General features: G+C 45.1%; 1 protein-coding gene and 1 long non-coding RNA gene across 3 annotated transcripts in view; one reads left to right on the plus strand and one right to left on the minus strand.

Moving 5' to 3' along the window:
- The window catches only part of RSU1 (Ras suppressor protein 1), a 203,702-nt gene that overhangs the window by 19,269 nt on the left and 164,458 nt on the right, over positions 1-19,975 (minus strand). The window lies entirely within an intron of this gene.
- On the plus strand, positions 9,104-11,375 carry LOC125170883 (uncharacterized). The gene is made up of 3 exons (XR_007154118.1): positions 9,104-9,187; positions 9,534-9,776; positions 10,980-11,375. It is a non-coding gene; the product is annotated as an uncharacterized LOC125170883 (long non-coding RNA).

Below are 19,975 nucleotides of genomic sequence, written 5' to 3' on the forward strand. Positions count from 1 at the left end.
GAATCATTAAGGAATCTATTGGCAAACAGAACCTGTCTGAGGCTCATTTTACTCGTACATGAAAGAGGCATTCTCTGTGCCACCTAATAGGGTTAGTTATGAGGACCTAATGTCAGGTACTCAGCACCTTAATATGGTTCCCCGTGAACATTAAGGGAATAACTACTATCCAAATGGCCCAAAGTACACGTATTTGTTGTCAAATACTAAGAAATTAAAAGTGAATGGGAACGCACAGGTGGAAGGATGCTTAAGTAAATACGTGAGGTAACAGTCCTGTCATTTAAAAAATGTTCTAGGGGTGCCTGGGTGGCTCGGTCGGTTAAGCGTCCAAGTTCAGCTCAGGTCATGATCTTGCGGTTCGTGGGTTCCAGCCCCCCATCGGGCTCTGTGCTGACAGCTCAGAGCCTGGAGCCTGCTTCCAATTCTGCATCTCCCTCCTTCTCTGCCCCTCCCCTGCTCGTGCTCTGTCTCTCTGTGGCTCCGAGCCAATAACTGTTAAACCTTTTTTTTTGAAAAAAAATAATAAAAAATGTTCTATACATTCTGCCGGCAAACAACTATCACCGTGGCTTATGTAGCAGTACCAGTCATGTTTCTACTCCAGTCTCGTCGATTTGGTCCAGTTACAAGTCTTCACTAGTGAAAAAGTTGATGGTGACATGGTCCATAATTAATTACCCTTCTGTGACAGCAACATGAATGGCCGCTGTCACAAAAAGTGAACTGATCTAGGCATGCGGCAAGTTCCTCACCCTTTCTTTTTACAGGTAAGGCCGAATCTCATCCCAGAGGCATTCATATTAAAAACCAGTCACAACAGAGGGAGCGGCCCCACCACCTGCTTCCCATCAGGACGTATTTTGGCTGTGTACCCCAAGGAAGCAGCCTGCATGCTTCCTTCAACAAAAAAGTAGCTTCCTTCAGCTGTCTGCCCCAAGGGACAGCAAATCAGCTCTGAAAGACTGCTGACCCCAGACCCCAGGACACACGTACACTTATCTGTAACGTGCAGGATATGGACGTTTCTTGGCTGGAATTGTAGAGAAAAAGTAACTGTGACAGGAATCTAAACTGTATCTGCCTTCATTTTTAAGTTACAATTTTCACTTTTAAAACAAATAGAATATATTACAACCCATTTAGAAAATCAGAACAGGGTTGGGTGCCTGGGTGGCTCAGTCGGTTAAGCGTGTGACTTTGGCTCAGGTCGTGATCTCATGGTTCATGGGTTCGGGCCACGCATAGGGCTCCGTGCTGACAGCTCAGAGCCTGGAGCCTGCTTTGGATTCTGTGTCTTCCTCTCTCTCTGCCCCTCCCAGACTCATGCTTTCTTTCTCTCTCTCTTAAAAATAAACATTAAAAAAAAAAAAAAAAAGGAATTCAGAACAGGTTGAAAAGAAAACAGCCAGAAGTCTCTCACTTAAACATAAATTCTACTAGCATTTTTTTTGTGAATATTTTTTAAGTTTTCTTCCAGAGTATATATGTTTTAATAGTAATCATCATGGTTTATATTATAGTTAGGTTTCTATTTTTTTTTGAAGATTTTTTGAATAATTTCTACACACAACATGGGACTCGAACTCATAACCCTAAGGAGGCACGTGCTCTGCCGGCTGAGGCAGACAGGCGCCCTTAGATTGAATAATCTTAAATAGATGTTACTGCATTAGTATTTGCCACATCATAAACACAACTATTGACAGGCCACCCGTGAATCCATACTGTATGTCATAACTGAAGCAAACATTTCTTTGTTATGGGGACAGACTGCTTCCAATATTGTTTTCAACAGAATTGCATCTTTAGCAGTGTGGCTTTGGGCAAATCATGTAACCCAGCCAAGCTTCAGTTTTCTCAGTGAAAACAAACAAACAAACAAAACAAAACAAAAAACAGGAATAAATGATATTAACCAGCATCATTCAAGAGAATACATTTAAAACAGTAAGTATCTCCCAAAGACACAGGTCTCCACTGCTGTTAATTACTGGTGGTAACAAATGAAATCATTTCTCACAATGAGCCCATCTGCATCTAAGTCAGAAACACACGAGGGGGGTAAGGGAGATCCAACCTGCTCTTACAGTGAAGGGACCAGGTGCTTCCTGAGCAGGTATCAGGAGAGGCCAGGGCCACTTCCATTTTGGGGGTAGGGAAATTTATGGGCACAGTCACAAAAAAACTAAAATGTGGTCACAAAAAGTACAGTATATTTTATATTTTATTTTTTAAAATTATTTTTGAGATATATATATATATATATATATATACACACACACACACATATACATATAGAGAGCGAGCGAGAGAGAGAGCGCGAGAGTGTGAGCGAGCTAGGGAGGGGCAGAGAGAGAGGGAGACACAGAATCCGAAGCAGGCTCCAGGCTCCGAGCTCTCAGCACAGAGCCTGGTACGGGGCTCGAACCCACAGACTGTGAGATCATGACCGGGGCTGAAGCTGGACGCTCAACCAACTGAGCCACCCAGGTGCCCCAAAAAAGTACAGTATATTTTAAATATACATACTTAGCAAACCGACAATTTAAGACAACAACAACATGACTCATATATAACACAGTGGTACTCAACCAGGCTCGATTTTGCCCCCCACCAGGGCTCTTTTTGGCAGTGTAGAAACATGTTTGGTTGTTGCACCCGGGGGGTGTGTGGCTGGCATCTCCCATCTAGTGGGGGTGTGGTGTGTGTGGCTGGCCAGGGATGCTGCCCAACATCCAATAATGCACAGAACAGTCTCCAAGAACAAAGAATTATCCAGCCCCAAAGTCAATAGTTGAGGTTGAAAAATCCTGGTGTAAACAAAACTTACAAGTCAAATGAAACCAGAGGCCCTTACTGAATATTAAAGCCCGGAAGAAGTGGGTCTGTTTCCCGAACCCCACTCGGCCCCCGAGGACGGAACATCTCCCCCCAAGCAATGTCTCCCAAGGGTGTTCTGTGAGATGATTATGTGTGGAGATTCCAGCTTTAATTACTATGTATGTTTATTAATTGTAAGTGATGCCAACTTATCATCTAGAGTACTGCTAAACCATTTCATTTAAAAATAAATTTAAGAATGAGAACGGATTTAAGGAAAAATATTAAACCTGTAACAACAGAGGTGCTTGCTACCCGGCTATGGTGAAAGTCACTCCCTTAGACAACACGGTTTCTGTACACATTTTATTTTTTGTACAGATACTCTTTAACAGATTCGAGGCTGACAGTGACATGAGGTTAGTAAATTTCTCCAAGTTACATAATGGAAAGAGCAGGAAACAGCACAGCCCTACTGTTTCCAAGGTTTCTTTTTCTCTGAAGGGAACTGTGCTTTTAGTGACGCTCAGAGATGTCAGAACCAGGCCATCAGGGCGGCATGCCAAAGACAGGAACCGTTCGGGTCTGTATCAAAAGCAGAGGGTAGGATTCTGGAAAATGCTCCGAGAGTTTCTTAGTTGGGCCAAGGACTGTTCTGGATATCTGGATTTAGTGGAAAAGGCCGTTACAAAGCAAGGCTGGGCAGGGTTCATGCCCACACACACGCGGGTACAACCGGGATGGAAGTCACTAATGCGAAGAGATGTACAAGGTACGAGTTCTGTGGCAGTGTGAGGACAGAGAGGGGGCACACTCAGCCCCCTGAGAGGAGTCTGAATCTATAGACAAAAATGAGCACGTCTAAGGCTTAAAGGTCAGGACTCTTGACTGAGAGCTCTCCTTGGATGGTGTGAGGGAAGCGCTACCCAAGAAAGACCGTGAAGCAGGGTGGAGACTTGTGGGACCGCTGCGCCCGCCACGGCGCTGGGTCGGGTGCTTTCACGGAGTTGTCGGTTTACAGATTCAACGCTGCAACCTGAGTTTCTAGGTATGAAATTAAGAGAGAATTGAAAATTGGCCAATTTGAGCTTGAAGAACAAACATGCAAACAAACGCGCGCAGAAAATTAACACTCTGTCGGGCAAAGTAAAAAAATAAATAAATAAATAAAAGCCTATTACAACTTAATCTTCATATAATCCTTCAATCGCTAGTGATTCAAGGAACTAGAATTTGATGGATGTTACCACATCAATGTCAAAAGAGATTTGGAACACAGAAACACGGACAGAGGTTCTGAAGGGCTTCCTATTAAGCCCCTTGCTCTGGGCACTAGTTTATTAAGGAGCTGAGTGGTCCCTTCACGAATACACAGCGCACTGAGTTTGTGCTCCAACCACCACCTCTGCCCTCCAGCTCAGGGACCCAGGAACCTACAGGAGACCACGCCTGAGCCCAAGCGCAGGTACGAGCAGCGCCAACGGGGTCACTCTTTTTTTTTTTTTTTTTTAAATTTTTGTCATGTTTATTTTTGAGAGACAGAGACATACGCAGAGCGTGAGCGGGGGAAGGGCAGAGAGAGAGGGAGCCACAGAATCCGCAGCAGGCTCCAGGCTCTGAGCTGTCGGCACACAGTCTGACATGGGGCTCGAACCCACGAACCATGACCTGAGCCAAAGCTGGATGCTCAACCAACTGAGCCACTCAGGCACCCCAGCAGGGTCACTCTTAAAACAGCTGGTGGACAGACTGGGCACCGAGGAGCGGGAGCAAATGTGCCAGTGTGCCGCCCGTGACTTCCCTTTCAGGTTCAACCGGCCCTGCTCCCTTCCTCCCCTGGGGCTGCCCAGGGCTCCCCACCCCTTGGAAGTCTCCCACTCCTCTTCGGAGCTCAGCTGTAGTCATCCCAACTCCTTCTGCCTACAACTGTGGTCTGCCAGCTGGTCCTCAAACCTTTTTGTCCACGCCACTGTAACTGGGGACGTGATGCTCTCCCAGCCCTTTATACTGGCGCACTACTGGGACCCCAGCACAGGGAGGACACTGCGTAGAGAAAGCTGTCTCCCACCACACTGCCACGCTCCTGTTCTGCCGCCTTTCCCTTCCCTGTCCCGATACTGCACTCCTCAATTCGGTGGAGACCCTGAAGGCCAAGACAGTATCTTATAAATCTCTGTCCACACAGCCTGGTCTCGTACACACCAACTATACTTAATACAAAATTGCTCGTGTGCTGATGGATTAAAAGAAGCTCCGACTCACTCCCTTCCTAGGTTCCTAAGAAGAAATACACCATAAAGCTGAAGGATACAGCTGGCTTCCTAATTAATATTAGTCACTTGGCAGTTCTTAATTAAGAACTCTAAAATAAAGACCCACCTTCCTACCATGCCAAGTAGATCTCACCTTCATTAGTATTTAAGAGCTGTACCACGACTTCATTTTTATGCTCTTTTCTCTGGCCTGCCAGATGGGAACATTAGCTGCATAGTATTTATTAATATAATAAACAAAGACAAGTGCAGAAGCTTGGGGGAAATTCAGGCAGAATTAGTCACCGCTCTCCTTTAGCACAAGCTTTACATGGAAGCGGAAGGAAGCCTTCTCTTGTCGTGCAGGAAGCAGCTCTCTGCCCCAGTCACCACCTACAAAGAGCTTCTGTGCCCTGGGGGTCTGGTGTGGGGTCCCCAGGCCCGCCCCCCACCTATTTTTGTGATGCTCTGAGGGGCACTGATTCAAGGCTTGCCTGTCCAAACCACCTGTGCCCTTGGGAAGGCAGGAATGTCAACTTTGCAAACCGGGGAAAGATCTCAAAAGACAAAAAGGTCCTATCCCTTTCATGATGGTCACACAGTCACCGTGGGTAGCAAAGCAGAGTTCCTGTGGGAGCCGAGTCCCCAGCGTGTTCTGACCAGGAAGCGCATGGCATTTTCTAGCTCTGTGTGTGATCGTCAGTCACCAACTGGTGAGCGTTCCCTTCCTCAAACCTCTAAGCTGGCCATCGCTGAGTGACCCACATCCGTGTCCTGCTAAGAAGAGCGTCCGGTTTCATTCTCAAAAGTGTCCTCTTTTGGCCAATCAACTATTTGGTCACCTTACTGAGGAGGAAATGAGAAAGTAAAAGGACATCAAGAAAAGGTGGGCGAGTGGTTATCAACAGGTTATGTACGCTCCCTCCTTCTAACGGCCCAGCTCTAAAAAGGTGTGGGAGCTGCTCTCGGCAGTTAAAATGAACTCGAAGCCCAGTTCTGTTTCTCACCGGCTGAGTGATCTTGGGGAAGAGGCTCACACTCAAGCGTCCCAATTTGTGAAAAGGCAATCAACACAATGGCATTGCAGGTTTGTCGTGAACATTAGGTCATGCATGCAAAGCACCTGGCCAAAGGAGATAGCCACAGCCAGGGGTGAGGGTGGGTGTGTGTGTGTGTGGGGGGGGGGGGGGGTTCAATAAATCTCACATCCCAATTCTGAGAAATGACCCGCAAAGCCTACATGTGTTTTAACGCGGGTTAAATGCAGGGATTCTGGTGTCAAGGACAGTCTGGAACCCAACTTCATTATTTCCTGCCTATGTGCCTTTGGGAAAATGACAGAGGCTTCAGTTGCTACTCGTGAAAGACAGAGATGAAACCAGGGTATCCTTGCCTCATGGGGTGACCATAACCCCCTGCAGATCTTTTCTAGAAATTGGTGGGGGCATCTGTGGTTGTCCTCATGCCTGGAAAGCTATAGTGGCATTTACTGGATGAAGGCTGGGGAGAAGATGTCTTCTGATAAAGCCAGACCTGGTATGTTGAGAGCGGTCTCCCAGGCCCCAGGAGTTCTCAACGTCCGTGGGACATTCGTGTAGATGGAAATCCTAGAACCTCAATTTGTTTCATGGAGGAACACAAAGTATTTTCTGTCCAGCATCGATGTAGTCTGGATATTCCAGCCATGCAGCTTTTGTGCAAATCGAGATGAGGCCATATTTTGCTATGTTTTTGGAGCTTTGCTAAGATTCGTTTGCCATCTTGGAAAATCACATCACTGACATCGAGACATCTTATAGTATCTGGGTAGCTCATCTGTCCTATCTCTTTCTGCCTGCTTAGAGCTGTCAGATATCCAGATAGGATTTCTATGCACAGCTGCAAACATCTGACCACTATGACCCATCCCCCAGGGTAGCCAGGAGCAGGCTTTTATATATTCAATGAATTCAGTAATAAGCCACACTCTTTTCATTTCTCCACTATGTTACAGTTGGAAAATTACAATGACTTTGAAAAAACTACGCGTGTTGGTTACGGTAGCTGCAAATCTGTTTCAGGACCGCAGTGGCAGGACCCAAACAATGGTCACATAAATGATGTGAGAGGTTTGGGAAACACTGCACTTTCTCTTAGGGCTGCCGGGAATATAAATGTGGTAACTGAAATCGGAGCACTGCACAGAGAGCCTCGCGTGTAGTAACTGCTCAGGAAACGTTAGGAACTTTTCGTATCGGTAACGTTACCAGGAACCACCCCTTTCACCTAACGCTGCTTGACTAGCCACTAGTATAAAATGAAACTCACCTTCTGGTTCTCTGGCTAATTCCATCCAGAGGTGAGACCGGCAATGGTGAAGGGCATTCTTTCCTGCATCAGAGGGAGACTAATAACATATGGCAAGACGCCCAGAAGGGAGAGAGACTTTTCCCAATAGCTCTGACACTCACAGAGGGTACTTCATTAGCCTGTCTATTACAAACCACTTCAGACACATATTTATTGACAGCAATCTGCCAATTGATTAAACATCTCAATATATGAAACTGACTTTACATTAATTAGCAGTTTGGAGAACATGATCCTAGAAGTTAGGATGGATAGTTTTGGAGATCCTGGCAACACTTCATTTGCTTTAACCTTTCTGTAAAATATCAACAACACACTATAAAAACAAGGAGCTGGTAATAATCTTCCTCCATATCACATTATGTACACACACGTATTAACACATTTACATACGTTTCACAGGGGGCTCGATTTATAGTGTCCTCTGTTTATGTTTTTGCACGTAAGACTTAATTTTTTTCAATATATATCTTAAAACCCTCATTGAACATGTAACATAACCGCCTCTACATGAGCTAAGTTTCAATTTTCGCTGGTTGGGTAGAATCCAGTGACTGCAAGAAATGTTACATTTTTCCTGTATGTTCTATAAAACGTTGTGCATTTAAGAAACAGCCACGTGAGACAGGAAAGAAAAACATTCGTCGCTGCATGCTGCGTATTCGTTCTTAACGATAAATATGAGTAATTATTTTACACGACATAGGATTTTTCACTTTGGAGCTGTTTTATAAGAAATACGAACTTTGAGGGGAAAAACAGAGGGCCGGGGAGTCCTGCAATTAGCCTAAGATAATAACCTTGAGAAGTACGGCTTATCACTAAGTTTTAGCCTTCTCTCTTTTTATTAATTCTTACTTTTTACTAATTGGACTTTACTGTTTGAACTCCCAAGCAACCCGGGATGGGTTTTTTTCCAAAGTAAAAACAAACCCGAAAAAAACCCTGTGTTCTTCAACTCCATAAAAAGCAAGGTCCACGGAAAAAGATTTCTCTTTTTCCAGCTTCTCCTGCTTTCAGGTCCTATGTCTTCCTCCTGAGTGTCGCGGTCTTCTGTGGCGATTTGAGAATCGTATTCCTCAAATTCTTCACTCCTGGCCACAACACTATTAATATGGTTATCGTGGCGTGATACTCAACTGTGCTCTTCTGCCAAGTAGCACAGGGTTCACGTGCAGTCCTGCCAGACGTGCAAAGCTGCCAAACTTCTGTGTGCACGGGAATTACCTGGGGGATCTGGGCATGTGCCGATTCTGAGTCAGCGGGTCGAGGGGCCCGAGATCTTCCATTTCTGACGCATTACCAGGTGACGCCCAAGCTGCCGGTCAGGGCACTCCACTGAGTATCAGGGGACCTGAGATCGGGTCCTTGTATTAATTAGCGAAGGTTTAAAACAAGACCCATTGGCAACAAGATGATCTAGGAACAGTGTGGCCTCAGTGCACAGTGGCACAGAACGTGCAGTAACAGGAAAAACAGAGGGCTACCTGAGTACACGTCTTCCAAGTGATCACATTACAAGTTTCCATCTCACTCCACCCGCCTTGCACCCACCAATTACTGAACCCTGCCTTTGTGACAGGTGGTGTCGCTAGCAAGCTGATCGGAACATTATGTGATGGTTCTGTGAGTCATATAGAAGCTCTGGATTCCAAGCCCATCTTAACATTCCCTGATGTGTAAACCCAGAGAAGTTCCCTAGTCTCTCTGGGTCTCTATCTCCTCATCTGCAAACGGGGACAGTACCTACATACACCCTACAGGTACAAGGACACTAACAGAACCTCCCTCTTAAGGTTGTGAAGAATGAATGAGATCATGTCTCTGTCAGTCTGGACACATCTAATTACTCATGAAAAGGCAGCTGTTCTTAGAAATAGTGACTCTAACCTCAGGCAGCACAGAGGATGCTATTTTTGAAATTCAACTTGTCCCAAATGGAAAAAAGTAATTTTGTTTGGTTTTCTTTTCCATTTTGGTAGCACAACTATTAGACTCATTAAACTTGAAAATCACCTTTTTTACCCACTAAAATTAAAAAAAAAAAGTATAGATTTTAAAAAATGAGGGTGACCTAAACTTACTTCGGTTAAATGTGTTGTTCCACAGATGAGAAACTGGGGTGTGGTTGGGCCAAATGAGTCGACCAAAGTGACAGGTGGTCGATGGCAGAAATGTGCTCAGAAACTCCCGGAAACCCCAGGCTGGGCTCTTGTCAGTCTGACTGCCTGGCCCTACCCGAAGTCACCCAAAAGGTCTCAAGCGAGTTGACAGGATCCAGAGATAGCCACCTGATGAAACCGCCGTCAGTGTGTGATTATCGAAGATTCAAAAACTAAGGAGCGCAAAATGGTAAGTCTTGTGTCCATTTAAGAAAGGAACACGCTCGGTTGGTGATACAGCTCTTGGGCTGTATTAACTTGGCGTCCGCGGGCTCTGTAAGGACACAGGGCTGCTGCAATGCACAGCTGGGAACGGACCTCGAGGGTGGGGCCCATGCTCTCTTTACCAGGATGGGCAGGGCTCCCATTCACATACCTACTTGAAGTAATGCTCAGCAAGTCTGTGAACGAGTGAGTGCATGAACGAGTGTGAGAATAAACGAAGACACTCCCGAGCAAAGCCAGTGTTCATGCTGTTGGCTTGGCCCCTGGCCTCGTCACCCCTTCATCAGAACGAAAATGCCCATCTCTCCCAGTGCAGGGCTACTCTGCCACCGCCCAGGTTTCCCTGGAGCAGAACTGGGATGCATGGGAGGCTCGGAGTCTCTTTAAACACAGAGGGGTTTCCTCTCTGGCTCATGAGAGGGAGAGGTAAGGTCGCTGAGTTGCTGCCCGGTAAGAATTAAAATCATCAAGAAAAGGCTGGAAGAGGCACAGAGAAATGAGATTTAATGAGTGTCATTCCCTTAAACTTCCTGTTCATCATACCTTGCACTTATACCCTGGAAGCAGGAAAAACTTTCAGGAAATTCAACCGAAAGGGTAACTGCAGAAAAATTTCAAAGCCTTTCAAATAGCTCCTTCTGACACAACTGTATCCTCAACTGTGCCAGGGAACAAAGCAGTGGATCTTTATGGACCTGTCTTTGCCTCTGTCTACATTTTTTGGGCTAAGAGTGGTGCAGGAGTGGGGGCACTCGCTGTACTCTGACTTCCCCAGGTAAGGCCTAAAGGCAAGTTTGTTTCTGCCAGACAATCGTATCTGATGATTATGGAAATGCAACATTAGACAAAATTTATTTTGTATATTGTGACTATATATCAGCCACCGAATTTAATAGGAATTATGAGTCACTTCACTTTCCTTGAGGAAAAAACACTATTTAAAAATCCATGGAATCCCAAAAAAAGTACGTAGGGGTGTCCTTTATTTACTTAGTCATTAAAGATGATTCAAGCACATATGCTGGAACGTTGCCTGTATCCTATCAAAAAGCCTTACTAAAGAAAGCCAGCCCATTCACATACCTACTTGAAATAATTAAGACATTTCCTGTTCTTTTCTCTACTTTCCCCACTAATGCTGGATTGCCTTTTTGCAATCTCCCAACAGGTTATCATCCTTTCCAGCGATCAAGGATCTGCTGGCCTCCTCCTTGCTTGTCCCCAACCAGAGCCAGCGACAGCATCCGCCATGCGTCACACGACCCCATGAAGTACGCACCTGCCTTCATGTCTATACCTCATTAACGTAACCGATGATGAGAAAGAATGACATGGTACCCAAAGCCCGTATTAGCACAAGCCAACTCCCAAAACATCCCTTTGTGAGCTGGGCAGCTTTGTTCACTACATGATTCCACGCTACAGGTGCGTTTCATGATTCTTTCTCCAGTGCTCATGATCCATTTAATTGAAAATAATTCTTCCCAGGTAGAACCTGCTAGAAATTTTACACAAACCCAGGACACAGCATGAAGTCAGATTGGATAATCAAACTCAGACATTATGAGAACACCTTCCCAAATGTCACCTCAAATTTAATCAATGCCTATTTTTGCCTTTGCATTGAAATATCCAAACTCAAACCCCTCTTCACCGGGAAGTAACAATTAATTAACCACTTGTTCAGTCCTTTCCCCGCGAACACAGGGGGAGAAGCTGTTGGCTCAGGTCACGGTTAACCAAAGCTGCCTGGCTTGATCTGCCTCGCTCTGAGTTGTTCCCCAGGCCCCAACCCACAAAAAAGAAATCCTTTCATATTTTATGGCGTTTCCTTTTCACCGCCACCAACAAACATCAACAGATTTGGGTGCAAGGGCCCAGGGGTCCCAATCATAATTAGCATCCAGCTGTCTGCCAGCAAACCACTTGTGATAATTAATCCGGCCGTCACAGACAAAACTGTCATGTGCCATGGGAGAGGATCGGAAGACAAGCTTTTGCCTGAGAGCTGCACTGCCGTCATCGGCGAGGGACGGTTCAGACCACGTCTCCAGAGGGAAGAATTTCCAGCACTAAGATGACTGAAGCCGCAAACAAGCTCAGGGCACATCGATGCTGGGTCCTGCCTTCATGGCGGGGAGCACTCACTCTTCGGAGAGCGCACTTGCCCAGTGCTGTGCACTATCGGGACCTCAGCTGACCCTGTGTTACCGTGAGTCTCACAAAAGGAAACAGAGAAGGGTGATTTTATATATATATATTAATATATACAAATTATATATATAAATTTTATATATAAATATATATATTTATATATAAGTATTTATAAATATATTTATATTTATTATATATTAAATATATATTGTATATTATATAATATATATTTAGTATATTATATAAAATATAAATTTTATATATAAACATATATATATATGTGTGTGTGTGTGTGTGTGTGTGTGTGTTTAACATGAATAACTAGCACTACCAAAGGAGGATTTCTAGAACACCTTGAAATCCCAAATGGTCCCCACTCCCTCAACAACAGCTCACTAATCTTAGTTTTCATTTAAAGGTGACAACAGTCATTCGATGCTCATGCTAACCAGCCAGGAAAGAGAAAGGGAACTTCGGCAGGTGGGGCGATTCAGAATCCCCCAGTCGGCCTCTGCTGCCAATATACTCCTACCACGGTGTTGTCTCCCTGAGTTACATTCACTGTGGACCCGGGGAACCCCCCGGACCCTCCTTTTATACCCCTAAAGAGCGTGTGTTTCCTGTTTCCATCCTGCACACAGGGGGGACCCCAGCAGTGCTCACTCCCACCATTTTCAAGTTTGGTTTTGGATGGAGTCAAAGAAATGGGGGAAGAGGGAGCCTTCACTGACACTCAGAGCAAATGTGACAGGGTGTGTGCTTCTGGAAGCCGTCCAGAGAGGCACTGGAGCTAATCTAATTAGCTTCTGCCTTGACTGACAAGCTCTTCTGCGTCGCCTCTCAGCATGGGTTCTACCCCTAAAAAGGGTGGGTGGGAAATTATTCAACGCCTGTGTCTGTTCTCCTACTATTACACATCAAAACCTGCACTGAGGTCGAGTTTGCCTTCTTCTGACAACGTGAAAAACACATTCACGTGATTTTTCCCCCTTTTGTCTCCCCTGCTACAAAACAAAACCCACAAAACAAGCCCTCCACCAAATAACCAACAATGCACCAGATTTTGCAAACTACGTCAACTATGGAAAACAAACTGCTTTCTGGAATGTATGAATAAAGGAGTGAAAACACAAGGCCTTTTAAATCTCTTTCATCTTGACTGCTCACTCTTCTCTTAATTAGAGGTAACCTAGACCTCATTGGTTTATTAGCGAGAAGTTGGATGTATCTTAAAAAAAACCCAAGAGGGCTGTAAAAATAAGTCCCTGTTTAGGATTCAAAGGTGTCTGCCACTCTGAGTTAAGTTACGGATGAAAGCGAGCGAAGAGCAAAGCCGCCAACGTCGTATTCTAACCACACACCCCACCACTGATTCTCAATGAATTCTTTCTATGGTGAACTACTTGGCTCCGCTCTAACTCTTCTGTAAGAGCCACGGAGAATATAAATAACTGCAGAACCTCTGCTGCTCATGAAATTAAGACTCTTGCATCTCCCTAGATACCAACAAAGCTGAGTGCCACAGCACAACCCCGTGAACTGTGCTGGCCACCAACGGAAGGGGCTACTGGTGGGCTTGCAACCAGTGGCTCCTTTAGTCCAGAGTTTCCCACTCCCACCGCAAAGACCTTTTGGACCAGGTAGTTCTTTGTTGCACAGGGCCCTCCGGTGCACTGAAGGCTGTTCAGGAGCATCCCTGGCCTCTACTCATTAGCTGCGCGTAGCATCCCCACATCAGATATGGCAACGATGGGGTCTCCAGTAACTGTCAAATGTCCCTTGGGAACCAAACTGCCCTGGTTGAAAATCACTGCTTTTGCATTACAAATACATGGACTTTTGAACAGCTATGAAGAATGGAAGCCCAATGGAAGAAAGGAGTCATCTTCAGAGATCAAAGTAAAGATAAATCAGAGCCACTTAACAGATGATGGTCCCTGACTGGGGAAAAGAACGCTTACTTGTGTGGTTCTTCACCCCACTGAGAAAGAACAAAAATAAAATGCCCATGATCTAGTCCCCCCTAGGGAGAGAAACAAAACCAGACAAAGCTGCCACTCCATGCTAGCGGTGCAGATGCTTTTGGCTTTAGATTCTTTCCCCATGTCACAGAAGAAAGGTCCCACGGCACCGGCTCGGTAAGGTTGTACCCTGTGGGCATGTCCTGAGAAGTACGTGTGTCCTACAGTGAATGTGCTGAGGTAGTGAGTTCCAGGTCACTCTAGGTTCTCAAGCAGAGGCTGGCTGACAATCAGGCCAGGGATGCTGTGGAAGGCACTTCGCACGTTGCAAGAGTTCGGCCTGACCTCTGAAGTTCAAATCCAAGATCCCCTATGAATGCCTTTCAAAACTCAGGTCTTTCAGAATCCCTTCTGAGAAAGCAGAGGGCATTCATCTGTTCCTGAGTGGATGAGGACCTCACAACCCCAGGACCCCGAGGGGTGACCGGCACCAACTGGCCATTTGCCTCCACCGCCAATCACAGCTTAGTCAAGACTCCCCACTGGCTTGGAGCGGTCTCCCAGTGGCTTGTCCCCTCCCCTCCCCTAATTCTCATTACCCTGAAAGGCAAACTATACAGGAGAATGTGATCTCACACTGATGTTCAACCTGTCTTTTCTAGCATCCTCTATTTATCAGATGGCTTCAACCACGGGAACATGGCGCCCCAGTCTTTGCTGAAGCACATCCTTCACCGTGCAGTGCTGAAGTGTGGGAACAGACAGCTGAGATGTCTCGGAGACATGCAGCCACGTACACGGAGGTCCATGTATGGACAAGACGTACAGAAAGACGGCTAATGGGGTGCTCTCTCCCGTCGCCGGAAGGAAACAGAAATGTTCTCTGCTCTTGGCCGGAGAGTGCCCAGATGAGCAGGACACTTGTCCAGCGGTTCTGCAGTAGTAACAGAGGCCAATGTTGCATTCCTCTCATTTACAAGCAAGCCACAGCAATCCCAACAGTGCACATATAAGCCTAATCCTTTTGCCTCTGCACCTTACGTTCTAGATTTTCTTCCTAGGTCCTGCACATTAAACGCAACTCAACTCCCGCAGAAAAAAAAATGTGCAGGTATCAGGCTCTCTGTCTGTTTATGACCATGTGGTTGAATTTCAGCAAAACTCACAGAATGTGGGATCTCAAAGGGGAACTTGCAGATGACCTCGTTTATATCTTCCGTGGAGCTTCTGGGGAAATTGAGTCTGTAATAGTTCGGTGACTTTGCTAAGACTCGGTAATGACTAAGCCGAGACCATGAATTTCTGCTATCTTGCATTTCCCATTTACTATATGTTTATTTTCTACCCAACAGGGTGAAGCATTTGCCTGGTTACTTTTGCAGAACAGCCACTTCAGAAAACTGGCAGTTTCTTTCCAAGTTAAATATATGTCTATTCTACGACCCAGTGATTCTGTTTCTAGGAACCTACCCAGGGGAAATGAAAACATATGTCCATATAAAGACTTGTACAAAAATGCTCATAGCAGCTGTATTCATAATACCCCCCAACTGGAAACAGTATTAATGTACAATAATAGGCCAATGGATAAACAAATTGTGGTGTATATATAAACTGGAACATTAGTTATTTTCGCAGGTATTCTGGGCAAGCTCTCCTGATGCAGTGAGCACAAAGAGGCAAGTTCAATTCACGTGGATTATCACCAGGGTCCTTTGTAGTCCTGGCCATCTTCACTCATTCTTTGGTACATCCCTTCTCCCACTGCTAGCCGATTTTATACCTTCTTCTCCCAAACCTCAAATACTTTACAACTTCCTCATCCATCCTGCCTCCTCTCGTTACCCTGCATGAAGTGCCTGGATCCCTAGCCAGGGCCAACCCCTCTGCTTGCTTTCTGGACCCCCAGCCCTTCCACCTTCACGATGCCATTGCTCTAGAAACTGTCCCCTCTCCTCCATCATCGATCCCTCCCCCACCACATTAACCGTTCACATTAACACAAAACACACTTTATTCTTGCCTGTCTGGACCCAACATCCTCCTCCAGCTATCGCCCATCGCTGCCTTCCCTCGGAGCCAACTCTCCAAAGACATATCTGTGTTTAACCCATTCTAAGCTAATCTTCCTATTCCAACCTCTTTGTTAACAAAACAAGCTCCTAGTTTTGATGAGACATCGGCATTGTTAATTCCAAAGGGCAATCTCAAGTCTTATCTTACCCCAGTTTTCCACGGCAGCTGGAAAAACTGATAAATTTCCACCTCTGACACCACTAATTTATATGCTTTCTGGAACATTATGCTTTCTTGGCTTGCTTTATGATTGAGGGCTGGCTCTCAGTTCCCTGTACTGTTTTTTCCCCTCCTGCTGCCTCTCAAACACTGGGGAGCCTGGGGCCTGGTCTCTGGACCTCTTCTCTTTGTACTCCCTAGATGATGGTCTTCAGACTCATGACTTTCAGTCATGCTACCCACCCTGGACGCTCACGCTTGGATCTCCAGCCAGGTCCTTGTCCTGCCTCCAGGATATGACAGCCACCTGCCAACCAGCCCCTTCAGCACATCCAAGCTCCCCCACTCTCTCAAATCCACTCCAATCCCAGGATTCCATTCGGGCAACGCCAACTTCTGGCTTTCCATCCCACGTCCGACTCACCAGCAAACTCTGTCAGCCTCTCCCCTTGTGCTGCTTCTAATCCGTTCCATCTCAGCCACCCCACCACCACCCTCCTGCTCAGGTTACTGCAATGGCTTTCGAGTTGTCTCCTCTGCTCCCCCCTTCACCCCCCAGGACCAGTGATCCTTCTAAATGATTAACCAGATCTTGTCGCTCTTCTGCTCAAAACACACCCATGGCGTCCTGTCTCACGGAGAGCAAAGCCAACTTCTGTCACCATCATCTCTTTGAGCTCACAGTGGCTTCACTCTTTCTTCCCGCGTGGGTGTACCTGTGCGGACCACTCCTCGCCTCAATTTCTGCACGTCCTTCAGGTCCCTGAGGCCTTTCTTGACACCTCCCACCCTCTCGCTCTCTTGCCGCCATCTAACATTTGTTCACTGACTGTCTCTCTCCACTAGAATGCAAACTTCCCCAGGACAGGTATTGTATTTTATTCCCTGTTGGACCCAGGGCCAGTAATAGGCACTATAAATCTTGGTGGAGTAAACGAATAACAAAAGAAAACTACGCTTTGTATCGAGTGGAACACGCTCCTTCTACTTCCTGCAACCAAAGCATTATAAATAAATTACATTAGCAACAAATTAGCTCGCTGAGACCATCCGAGCTCTGTTCTCCAAATCGCCACGAGAGAATCAATAGCAGCGAATCAAACCATGAAGAAATTCAATCTTGCCTCCACGTGAAATCAAAACAGCCTTTATGGTATGCAAAGTTACTTATTAATTTGATAAACATTTCCGAACAGGCCACTGTGAGCATAAACTAGCTGAAGAGAAAAAAATGAGGCGGTTGGAGCCAGAAGGAGGTTTCTTGTAGTGTAGGCTGTCTACATAACTGCACAGCAAGGGATTTGCCGTGACTTTCACTCCCTTTGCCCCCCTCACCCTTTATTTAGAGTTTAAGCCAATCTGGAAAAGCTGAGTGTGGGAAACAGACAGCTCATTATAGGGTTGTGTTAATATAAAGACAAAACTGATTAGGCAATATTAATAACTGACAGCGAGCAGTTAGAAGACACTATAAACACAACTAGTAAAAAACACTTAAAACTAACGCTCAGATCAACCACATGCTATAAAGATCATTTTTTGCCGTTAGTAATGTGGACCCTTAAAGAAGAGATTTTCCCAGCATACAAAAGAGTTGGGCGGGAAGAATAGAAGACACAGAGAACGGTGTCCAGACCACTAGAATCTGAACAATTAAAGAATCTGGCACACGGTTTCTCTGACACTCTATTTCCAAAAAGATCAAAGCAGAAAAATAACCGTAATTGGTTATATTTTTTATGGTATTTCACAGCCTTGAAAATCACATGAACAATCATCATTATATCTTATACCCTGACAAAATTTGTGCTGCGGACAGCACAGTGTAACTAATGTTTAAAGCAACAACAACAAATAAACAAATAAAAACCACAGACCCAAAATGGCATCACTTAGGTTAAGGCCCCATGGCGGTAAATCAAGACTTCCCACTTAACCTAACTGCAGTTTCAACCTTCTAGATATGTAGCCTTCAACGAGTTAACATGCTTAGTACTAGGAAATTTTACTGATAGACCCCTTCGGCTCAGCGTAGGAGGGCAACTTTGCCTCAACAATGCATTTCTTGCTAATACATTCCTTTCTTCTTTTTTTTAAAAAAATTTTCTCTGCCTTTTAAAGCCTTTCTTTTGTGGGTGGCTCAGTCAGTTGAGCCTCTGACTTCAGCTCAGGTCAGGATCTCACAGTTGGTGAGTTCGAGCCCCACGTCGGGCTCTGTGTGGACAGCTTGGAGCCTGGAGCCTGCTTCGGATTCTGCGTCTCCCCCCCCCGCCCCCGCCCGCCTTCCCCTGCTTGTGCTCTATTTCAAAAATAAACATTAAAAATGATTTTAAAAATACCTATAAAAGCCTTCCGTTTGTTGGGCTCCGTGAAACTCCCCTCTACTTGCTGGACGGGATGCTGTGTGATCCACAAATGGTTTACTTATTAAACCACATTATTAATTATTATTTTATTAATTATTAATTTAATAATGATTTAATAATTTTATTAATTATTGATTATTAAAACACAAATGGCTTAATAAAGCCAATTACATCTTCAGATTTACCTGACTGAACTTTGTTGAACTCCATATGCTTTTTACATGTTTTATATATTTTGATTTGTATATTTCATAGAGAAAGAAACTGAGGGTAGGACACTTCCAAAAACAAAAACAAAAACGCTCTAGGGTCAATAAAGTTTGGGAAATGCTGCACCCTGCATACCCTACCTAGACACCAAAGATGAACACTCACCTATCAGCGAACAGTTTTCCCCAAAGTTTTCCAAGCTTCTTTGAACAGAACGCCCTTTAATGGGCCTATTAATATCTTGCAACATACACAGATCACCCTAGCCTCAAGAGTCTCCAATATCACTGGGTGGCCTCAAAAGACTTTCCAGAACTGAGGCCCCAGTGGGTTTGTGATTTAAAATAAAATCTTGATGAAAATGACAAGCATCAACTAGCCGGGTGTCTGCTGTTACAGTAGTCAATCACCAAGTGTGAGTTTCTTTGCTTCTGTGTAAGGACAGGGGCTGGAGGTGTTCTCTCAGGGGCTTGCTGAGAAGCAGCTTGGGGTGGGATGAGACTGTGCTTTCCCTGAGATGACAGTGGCTACCCAGAGGCCAGCACGCAAGGAGGCTCTGAAAAGCCTGAGCTAAAGTATGCCACACGTGCCATTAAGATACACAGAGCACAATCTAGTCCATCTGATAGCTTCTGACATGCACTGAAGCCTGGAGATGCTGGGCTGGAGGAAGAGTGTTAGACAAGAAAATTCTACAATGCAGCATAAATTCAATCCCTTACAGTTTTCCCAACTGCAAGGATGGATGTGGAACTCACCGGGTAATCATGCTTACTAAATACACGTGAAATGATTGTGATACATCTTCACTCCTGTTTCTTAAATCACTTCGTGAAATCCAGACTTAGCGTCCACAGAAATAACAGAAGGCCGTACAGAATGATCTCATTATTAAAAGTACCTCTGAATGTAAAATGATCTTGGACAATTATTCGGTTGTGATCCTGCAGGACTCTGCTGCTGTTTACGAGTGCTAACGTATGGGGTAAATTATTTCCCTGATATCACGCAAATGGAACTTCTGAATTCATTATGCATAAATTGTTAAGTTATGAAACACGACTGCTAATAAAACCGTGGCTACAAGAAGTGTGATTAAAGCCACACGTGACTGTGACCTATTAAACAATAATGTATTAATTCATAAAGCTGTACGCAGCTTATCCAGTTCCTATAATTAAAATATGCTTCATCACTAATTGCCTTACCAACCCTTAAATTTCCCCGAAACTATTCAC

Source organism: Prionailurus viverrinus, chromosome B4, assembly GCF_022837055.1.
Source record: "Prionailurus viverrinus isolate Anna chromosome B4, UM_Priviv_1.0, whole genome shotgun sequence".
Taxonomy (NCBI): Eukaryota; Metazoa; Chordata; class Mammalia; order Carnivora; family Felidae; genus Prionailurus; species Prionailurus viverrinus.